We start from the raw sequence: 10,685 nt of genomic DNA on the forward strand, positions 1-10,685 counted from the left end.
AAGAGACTTAGGCAAACATGGCCTTGATTGTCAAGCACTCTTACGATCAATCTTGGATCCCGAGACGACTCACACACTCTATGATGGACAATGGATGATGGTGGTGGATGATGGTGTTATGGTGGTGGTGGGTGGTGGATGAAGTGTGAGAGAGGTGGTGTGCCATGGGATGAGAGAGAATGAAGCCAAGCTCCTCTATTTATAGGCTGAACAGAAGGCTGGACACGGCCCCGTGTCCGCTGGACACGGCCCCGTGCCCGTCTGACATTCTCTCTCTTCATTAATTGTAATTGCGAATTACAATTAATGCGCCTGCTGTACTTTCACCACGCCCCCGTGCCCGCTGGACACGGCCCCGTGGTGGGCATTGGAAGCTTCTACTGGTTTGTCTTTTCTGCTGCTTCCTGGGCACGCCCCCGTGTTCGCTGGACACGGGGCGTGTTCAGACTCTGTTTCTTCTCCTTTGCCTTGGGAGGTGCCGTTGAGGGTCCGGGCGGTCCACTTTTGTTCCTTTTCTTGTATTTATGCTAGAATTAGTTGTCTTTTTGCTTCTTTTGTGATTTTGAGCTCATTTCATCCTGAAAATACAAAAGGAAGACAAAAACACTCTTTTTCCAACATTAGTACTTAAAAAGGGTTAGTTTTATGCCTTAATTGATGTGATTTATATGTTGCATTTTACACACATCAGGTTCTCCTTCTTTCAAACCTTGTTGACACTTCCTCCTTCTCTCCATCTCTTCTACATTCTTACCTTCTAGCTTGCAAGTTCTTACTTTTGTTGAGATTACAACTAAGTGTTCATCTTCAAGGTATGTATTCTTAACTTTTACATCTCCATGGGTTTCTTTTTGGTAAGATTCTTGAATTATAGGGCTTGATTTGAACTTAGTGTTCATAGTTCTTGATAAATTCATGCTTGAAACTTTGTGTTTTCTTACAAATTGTTGATTTCATATGATGATTTTGAGGTTCTTGAAGTTAGGGTTTTATAGGAAATTTGGGGGTTTTGTGTTTGGCTTCAAGAACTTGGTGTTCTTGATGTTGGGGTTCTTGAATCTTGTAGAAAATTGATTGTTTGAGTTGATTTTGAGCTTTGTTTGGTTGAAAGTTTGTATGAATGTGTGTTTTAAGTTGTTTGGTTAGCAAAAATTGTTACTTGCTTGAACATGTTCTTGGCGCGAAAATTGGTTGTGTTTAGGAAGAAGATGAAGAAAATTTTGAATTTTTTACTTTTTGATTCACCATGAAAGGAGGGTTCTTGGTTTATTATGTTAAAAACTTTGAGATTCAACTTTTATCTCTTCCGTAAGTTCGGAGAGATCAAAGTTTGTGTCCCTGATAAGTTTTTAACTCTTTTTTGAGTTCATGTTCCGAGTTCTTACATATGTCTCCGAGTTTCTAATGTTCCAAGATTCCGAGTTTTTGTGTTCACGGGTTCCGAATTTTTGACAAACATCAAGTTTAAACTCTGTTTTGAAAGCGCTTATATGTCCGAGTTTTTTTTTTAACTTTTTGTCTCCGAAGTGTTTAAACTCTGTTTTAACCTCTGTTATCCGAGGTTCATAGATTTTTATTGTGAAACATAAGGTCCGAAGTTTTATTGTGAAGCAAAAGGTCCGAGTTTCTTAAACAGTCTCTGTATCACGGTCCAACTTTTGGCTATGTTCCGAGTTTTCTTTTCCTCTGTCAACATCTCCGACTTTTGCAGAGTTTCCGAATGTTCCGAGTTTATGCTAACAGTTCCGAATTTTACAGCACAGTTCCGAATTTTTTTTAAACATGAGTCATACTCCGAGTTTCATTGTTAAAGTCTCCGATTTTTTTTTGTTTGGTGCAGAGTTCCTGAGTTTGTTTTACACACTGTCACAGAGTTATTTTGAAAGTAAATTCTGTTAGTTATGAGCAGGTTTCTTTTCAATTGTCTAAGTGTCAACTCGCATCTAAGGTCTATTATATCTATTTTGACTGTGTGTGATTTATATGTTGCATTTTACACACATCAAATACCCCCACACTTGAACTTTTGCTTGTCCTCAAGCAAAACTCTCTAAATGTGGCTTACACTCCCAAATGGAATAGGTAGAAGAGAAGGTTTTTAGCTTGTCCTAGAGTGTCGGGAATCCAAGGTCTTTGTAAGTTTTATTTTTATTTATTTACAATCCTATTCGTTATGATTGATTTTGAACGTTTCATAAGATAAATTACTTATTTGGGCATAGCATGCCTTATTAAAATTCCATTTATATACAAGTTCACATACCTCACGGGGTATCACTCAACACTCGGCCGAAGGTGTATATTTTAGTGAATCACTCGAGAGCGGCACGGAACTTACGCCTTCCATAGGCTTGCCAAGCAATCAATCCTCCTCCTTTTTAACTTTTTACCTTTGTAAATATCAAGAGGACTTTTGGGTGAAGGGTTAGGCTTGGGTTAAAGGTGGGTGGTTGGGTTAGCGGTTAGTAAAAAGGGCTAAAATCGTAAAAAGCGTCGGTTTTCGTAAAATACCTTGTTTTTAGTGACTTTTTATTTTGAAGTATTTCTCCAAACAAGCTTTTATATAGCTTTTGTTTGTTTTTGACTTCACCATATATTTTTTTTTTCACATAAAAAGGCGAGTTTATGAAAAACCGAGCTTGTTACTAAAATAAAGGGTGAAAAATAAAAAGGTTTTTGGTGGGTAAAAAGGGTTTTTGGGGTAATGAAATGAAAGGTTTAGGCTCAAAGGGGCTATCTAGGGGGATTTTGGGTAGGTGATAAAAAAAATAAAAAATAATGGTTTTGAAAGAAAATGGTTAGTCCTAATGCCTCCATCATTTACTTACTTGGGTTTAAGTTGGTAAGGACCAGGAATGTATCGTCGTGGCAAGTTCTAGATTTGTAAGAACCAAGCGGCTATTCACACAAGAAACGAAAAATGAGCATTTAATCTAAAGATGTGTATATTTTTATGCTCAATAAAGGCTCAAAACTCACTTTTGTGGGAATGGGTTTTTATGTGATCAAGTATATATAATCGAATTTTTAACTAAGCTTGTCATGTCGTTTCATAATTTTCTTGTGTTGGTTCTTTTTATCATGACGCTATCGGTTGTAAACTTGTAAAAATATAACCTTTTTAGAACTTGTTATTCCCAACTTAAACTAAGACAAGTAAATAATGAAAAAGTTTTTTTTTTTTTTGAAAAAATTTGGGATGTTTAGCGGTTCCAATAGAGTTTTGTGTAAGGCTTGTGTTTAGGATTTTGCAAAATTTCAAGGTTTTAACATCCCCCCACACTTAAATTACACATTGTCCTCAATGTGTCCAAAAATAAAGTTTTTGGTTGATTAGAATGTGTATAAGTGGGTTTAAAAGCAAAGTTTTGTGTTACTGGCATCCTGGACACGGCCCCGTGTTGACCGGGCACGGCCCCGTGGTCAAGTGCCAGTAACAAAAATTAGAGAATAGAAACAGAAGCCTGGACACGGGGGCGTGTCCGCTGAACACGGCCCGTGTCCAGTTACCTGAACTGGGTGATTTTCTGCAGGGGGCTCAGCACGGGGCCGTGTTGGTTGGGCACGGCCCGTGTTGAGCCTTCTGTGATGGAGATTTTTGTCGGGTTGCTCTGTTCTTCTTGCATGGTTTCATTTTCCTCGTTCCCTTTTTCATCCATTACCACCATGAGTGTGTTTTATTTGTTAAAACAACCATCAATCTTAAAAACCGTCATAACATTGCAAATCATAGAGAGACATTACATAAGGATAAAGATAAAAGTACATAAATATTAAACTTATGGAGTTCTAGCCCTATGTTTTATTTTAATTTAGCAAAATTTCCAAGAAGCTACTAATCTTGGTTAGGTAAGGCTTTTAGAACTCCTTCTTCCGGGCGTGGTTCTCCTCATATGTCGGCAAGCCACTCCTCTACCTCCCTTGGAAGGAGAAAAGAGGGCTCGTTCGCATTAGTTTGAGGAGTTTCAACTTCCGTTGGAACTTCTTGTGGGTTTTCCATGGGAGGTTCTGCGGGAAAGTCTCCCCACCCGGTAGGGTTGTTAACCCCGAGTGCCAAGTTCCAGTCTTGTTGTGGAAGGACTGGTTCCATAGGAGGTGCTACCAAAATGTTTAACCTTTGGTGCAAAAGGTTAATCTCTTGGAAGCTGCTTTCAAGTCCCATTGTAAGATCGTTAATACGGTCAATGAGGACCTCCTCTACTGACGTCATTTCGTCGAGAGCTTCCCTTAGTGCTATCACGTAGTGCACAAGTGTAGCTTCAACGGAGGGCCTCCTTCCCCTTCGGCTGTTTGAGGAATGAACGGATGATGTTTCGCTGTTTTCACTCGCCATTCTACGAAAAATAAACCAAAAGCAGTTTATATGACGAAACAGTTTCTGGACACGGCCCCGTGCTCATTGAGCACGGCCCCGTGTTCATCTTTCTGCAGAATTTTGGAGCAAGGAATCTTGGGTTTTTAAGTTATTTCCTGGGTTTATGTAAACTTTTTGACAGTAAATAACTTTAAACAATGTTACACAACATGTTTTTACCAAGATTTCATGATCAAAACTCATCGTTTCCTACCACAAAAGTTGAAAAATTCAAACTTTTCATGGTAGCTTTTGAAGAAAGATGAAGAAGAAGGAAATGTCTAGAAGAGGAAAGGACAAGATGGGTTGTTGGAAACTTCTTTTAGACTTACCTAGGATTGTTTGAGAGAAGATTCCTTCAAATCTCTGTCCCAAGTTGGTCCAAATGTGCAGGATTTTTTTGCTGCATTTATAGAAAACGACAGCCTTCTGGACAAGGCCCCGTGTCCGCTGGACACGGCCCCGTGTGCAGATGAAATTCTGACACAGTTTGTCCGTATTCTGACGTTCTGATCAGAAGGGAATCTTTTGGTGGACACGGGGGCGTGTTGGCCGGACACGGCCCCGTGTCGGAAAGCTGTTTTATGAAGTTTTGTCTCTACTAAGGAGTTAATTTATATCGGGTGGCTCTTGACTTGTTGGAACAACCCCAAAGTGCCTAATATACCTTAATTGTCCTATACTAAGGCGAGAACGCAAGAGGTTGTCGGTGAGGGTAATTCCTATTTTCATTTTAGGTGGACAAGTCCAACCCTTTCCCGGGCTCTCGTTAAAGAAGGTGTATGCCGAATCGCTCAGGTCTATGTATGCACCGAACGAAGTCGATGGGGAGTCCTTCACGGTACAATCGGCACAGGGACGACTATCGTCCACGTCTTTTCTAGGTAAGAAGGTATTTTCGGGAGCAACGAGGTTGTCGGAATGCGGTTCCAACATTTCCTCATGGTCATCGTCTTGGGATGGATCTAAAAAATCCTTCCTAAGTTCTTTTGACCAATTGAGAAGTAGTTCTTCTAGTTGAAATAACTCGTCAAGGAGCATTTCTCCTAGAATATCTGGCTGGGCGCATTCGAGGGAGAAATAGTGCTTATTTTTACTTTCGCCCCTCTTAAGGTTACAGGGTATCGGTGGGTCTATATAGTGGGGCCTATAAGTGAGAAAAAAACATTTTAATTCCTCATGTTCGCCTCCACATATTCGACACCACAAACCATAAGAGTGCCGAAAGTAAAAAGAATTACTATCACTTATGTTTGTGTCAGAAATTACCAACCGCCGGGATTTAACGGTTCTGTTTTCAGCAACTGAATCTTGGGCACGGGGGCGTGTTGAGTGGACACGGCCCCGTGTTCAGCCTACTGTCTGACTTAAAACAGGATTGCCAGTTCCAATGATTGAGCACAGGGCGTGTTCAGCAGGCACGGCCCCGTGTTAAGCTCTGCAGAAGCGGAAAAACTTAGAAAAAATTCCTAAAAAATTAAAGAAAAATAAAAATATGAGTAGGCCGTTGATTCCTAACTTTCTTAAAATCCTTGTGTCCCCGGCAGCGGCGCCAAAAACTTGATGTGCGTGAAGTGTGTTATAATTTTGATGAGTATTTAAGCCCTTTTTACACTTTTAGCCAAGTTTTAAATTTATAAAAAAAAGATATTCACTAACACTAAACACACATATGGGCAAGTGCACCCATCGTGGACGTAGTATAGTGTTGGTAAGATACCGAGGTCGTCCAAGGACACAAGAGCTTTTAATACCGGTTTATCCTCAACGTCTAATCAAATCAAAAGGTTAGAAAAATGTTTTAAACTAAGAAAAATAAAAACTAACTAAATGCTGAAAAATAAAATAAAATAAAAACAGATAGACAAGATGAATCACTTGGATCCGACACGTGTATTAGTATAACCTTTGATTATTTTCGCACTTTTGCACTTGTTTAAGAGATTATCTTAGTTATTGTAGTAGGCCCCTCTTTTGAAGGCGACGTTACCCTCAACCCAGTAGTTTGAGTCAGCAAGGATACAATCCTAAAGGGTCGGATTATTGAAAGATAATGAATTAAGTTATTAATGCAAATTGTGGTAGGCCCCGCTTTTGGCGGTGACGTTACCCTCGGCTAAGTAGTCTGAGTCAGCAGGGATACAGTCCTAAATAGCCGGGTTATAGTATTAATAGTAGTTAACTTATGAGGGGGTCAAAGAGTTTGGATCCCCGCCATCCAATACCTATGGGCATTGAAGGAGATCCTACTAAAATTGACCCAGGTCCCAAGCAGGACCTCTAAACGCTGAACAAGGGCAAGACCCTTACCAAACCTTTCCCTTAACCCCCGACCAGGTAGCCAACATACCTCCATATAGACCGTGGAGATATGAATGGTGAAAATCTTTTATTTTATATAGACAGTAAAATAATGCCAAGACACCACGGACAAACGATAAGGAAAGATCACCTTCAACATAAGTAACTAGTTATTAAAGTCATTAATACAAAACCAAATAAAAAGTGCAAAAGATTAAAAATAAAAAGTATTATACTAAACACTTGTCTTCACCAAGTGATGTAAGAGACTTAGGCAAACATGGCCTTGATTGTCAAGCACTCTTACGATCAATCTTGGATCCCGAGACGACTCACACACTCTATGATGGACAATGGATGATGGTGGTGGATGATGGTGTTATGGTGGTGGTGGGTGGTGGATGAAGTGTGAGAGAGGTGGTGTGCCATGGGATGAGAGAGAATGAAGCCAAGCTCCTCTATTTATAGGCTGAACAGAAGGCTGGACACGGCCCCGTGTCCGCTGGACACGGCCCCGTGCCCGTCTGACATTCTCTCTCTTCATTAATTGTAATTGCGAATTACAATTAATGCGCCTGCTGTACTTTCACCACGCCCCCGTGCCCGCTGGACACGGCCCCGTGGTGGGCATTGGAAGCTTCTACTGGTTTGTCTTTTCTGCTGCTTCCTGGGCACGCCCCCGTGTTCGCTGGACACGGGGCGTGTTCAGACTCTGTTTCTTCTCCTTTGCCTTGGGAGGTGCCGTTGAGGGTCCGGGCGGTCCACTTTTGTTCCTTTTCTTGTATTTATGCTAGAATTAGTTGTCTTTTTGCTTCTTTTGTGATTTTGAGCTCATTTCATCCTGAAAATACAAAAGGAAGACAAAAACACTCTTTTTCCAACATTAGTACTTAAAAAGGGTTAGTTTTATGCCTTAATTGATGTGATTTATATGTTGCATTTTACACACATCAGGTTCTCCTTCTTTCAAACCTTGTTGACACTTCCTCCTTCTCTCCATCTCTTCTACATTCTTACCTTCTAGCTTGCAAGTTCTTACTTTTGTTGAGATTACAACTAAGTGTTCATCTTCAAGGTATGTATTCTTAACTTTTACATCTCCATGGGTTTCTTTTTGGTAAGATTCTTGAATTATAGGGCTTGATTTGAACTTAGTGTTCATAGTTCTTGATAAATTCATGCTTGAAACTTTGTGTTTTCTTACAAATTGTTGATTTCATATGATGATTTTGAGGTTCTTGAAGTTAGGGTTTTATAGGAAATTTGGGGGTTTTGTGTTTGGCTTCAAGAACTTGGTGTTCTTGATGTTGGGGTTCTTGAATCTTGTAGAAAATTGATTGTTTGAGTTGATTTTGAGCTTTGTTTGGTTGAAAGTTTGTATGAATGTGTGTTTTAAGTTGTTTGGTTAGCAAAAATTGTTACTTGCTTGAACATGTTCTTGGCGCGAAAATTGGTTGTGTTTAGGAAGAAGATGAAGAAAAATTTGAATTTTTTACTTTTTGATTCACCATGAAAGGAGGGTTCTTGGTTTATTATGTTAAAAACTTTGAGATTCAACTTTTATCTCTTCCGTAAGTTCGGAGAGATCAAAGTTTGTGTCCCTGATAAGTTTTTAACTCTTTTTTGAGTTCATGTTCCGAGTTCTTACATATGTCTCCGAGTTTCTAATGTTCCAAGATTCCGAGTTTTTGTGTTCACGGGTTCCGAATTTTTGACAAACATCAAGTTTAAACTCTGTTTTGAAAGCGCTTATATGTCCGAGTTTTTTTTTAACTTTTTATCTCCGAAGTGTTTAAACTCTGTTTTAACCTCTGTTATCCGAGGTTCATAGATTTTTATTGTGAAACATAAGGTCCGAAGTTTTATTGTGAAGCAAAAGGTCCGAGTTTCTTAAACAGTCTCTGTATCACGGTCCAACTTTTGGCTATGTTCCGAGTTTTCTTTTCCTCTGTCAACATCTCCGACTTTTGCAGAGTTTCCGAATGTTCCGAGTTTATGCTAACAGTTCCGAATTTTACAGCACAGTTCCGAATTTTTTTTTAAACATGAGTCATACTCCGAGTTTCATTGTTAAAGTCTCCGATTTTTTTTTGTTTGGTGCAGAGTTCCTGAGTTTGTTTTACACACTGTCACAGAGTTATTTTGAAAGTAAATTCTGTTAGTTATGAGCAGGTTTCTTTTCAATTGTCTAAGTGTCAACTCGCATCTAAGGTCTATTATATCTATTTTGACTGTGTGTGTAACTATTCGAGGCTTGATTTTATACACGTTAACTGTGTGTTTTGACTATGTGACTATTGTGTGAAAATTGAATGATTAATTTCTTTAACTGTTCGACAACTATATCTGATGCATGTGTTTCGTTTTTGGTTTGTCTTCAACAGAAATGGCAGAACAACCTCGTCCGATTCGTGAGTTCCATCGGAATCATAATCAAATTGCCTTGCTAAACGTGAACGTTGGTGGTGGAGCGGAATATGCTGATATTATTCGTTTTCTTCGAAATTCAAGAATTGGTTTCGCGATTTCAGAAAATATTCACCAAGTGCAAGCATATATTGATGATTTTTGGCGTACGGCTCGGACTGTTGATGATACTATCGAAGCTACTGTTTCTGGAAGTTCTATTGTTATCACGGAGGCAGTTATTCGTGCGGCTCTCCGTTTTGGTGACTTAGATCATGGTAACACGTGCTATGTGCGTCAAATACGAGAACGTGGAGTTAGATCTTTCGGCTATGCTGGTTCTTTTGCTAAGAAGGAGATCTACAAGGCTATGTTTCTTGGGCAGTGGAGATACTTCTTTCATGTGTTGATGCAGTGTTTGTCTCCACGAAAATCGGGAACTGGTACAATGGGTAATGATCTTGTGTCTGGAATGATTGGGTTAACTTACAACCAGCCATACAATTTCTCTCTAATGATTCTCCAAGCTCTCAAACACCAGATCGGTCTGAAGGCAAATGATAAGCGATTGATGATTTTGTATCCTCGATTTCTTTGTCTTATTTTTCGACATTTGTTGCCGAATCTTTCATTCGAAGGAACTTTGCCTGCCTACGCTCTAGCACCAATGCCTAGTCGTATTTTCACTGATTGTGCCAAAGTTAACAAGTCCACAAGGACTGATGCACGTCTAGTTCCGACTCCCTTGTGTGGTGTTATTCTTCAAGACAACTACAATCCAGAAATTGATTCGAAGTGGTTAAACATTAGAGATGGTATTGATCAAATCTTAGTTGGAGATGCTCAAGAGCCCGTGGTTGTTCAACCTCAGGTTGATCTTCAACAACCACCGGCTGCTATTTCGGAACCTGAACCTGTTCAAGAGCCAGTGATTTCTGAACCAGTTGTTGTTGCTTCTATTCAAGAAGCTGTGCCTGTTCAAGCTCCAGTCTCTACGTCTTCGGCAACAGGGGTTGCTGTAGAAACTGATGATGTGATTTTAGAGCTTGATGCTGCTTTAGAAGCGTGTCCGTCCTCCCGTACAGTTGACAAAGGGAAACGGCCTATGGAGGAAGTTATTGTGGATGAATTGATTGATGATATGCCATCCGAAAAACAATACCTTCGTTTAGTAATGTTTAGTAATGAAAGAAGTTCAAAATCGTCTTCCACCCTCCGAAAGAGAAAAGCTTGAGTTATTTCGAGCGAAGGTTGCTTCTCTCGGTCCCTCTTCCGATTGGAGTATTCGCCTAGCTAGCTGGAATGACAAAACAAACAATTTGGATTCAATTGATTTTAGCTCGTCCTCTTCTGATGATGATGATGAAGACCGTCGTCATCCTGTTTCTGATACTGTTCGTGTACCAGTTCCTTTCAGGATGTATAAGCGACAACGTGTTGCTGTTTCGGCTCTTCAGTCTTCGAGTCCGATGGTTGCTTCGGTCACGGTTACATCCAGTTCGGCTCCATCAGACTCCAGAGGTCTTCTTTATATGGAGTTATCGGTAACTCTCCCGTCACTATCTTCCTCTCTTCCATTCACTTCCTGTGTGGAAGCTACCAGTGTGGTTACTTCTTCTCAACC

Source organism: Helianthus annuus, chromosome 1 (genome assembly GCF_002127325.2).
Source record: "Helianthus annuus cultivar XRQ/B chromosome 1, HanXRQr2.0-SUNRISE, whole genome shotgun sequence".
Taxonomy (NCBI): Eukaryota; Viridiplantae; Streptophyta; class Magnoliopsida; order Asterales; family Asteraceae; genus Helianthus; species Helianthus annuus.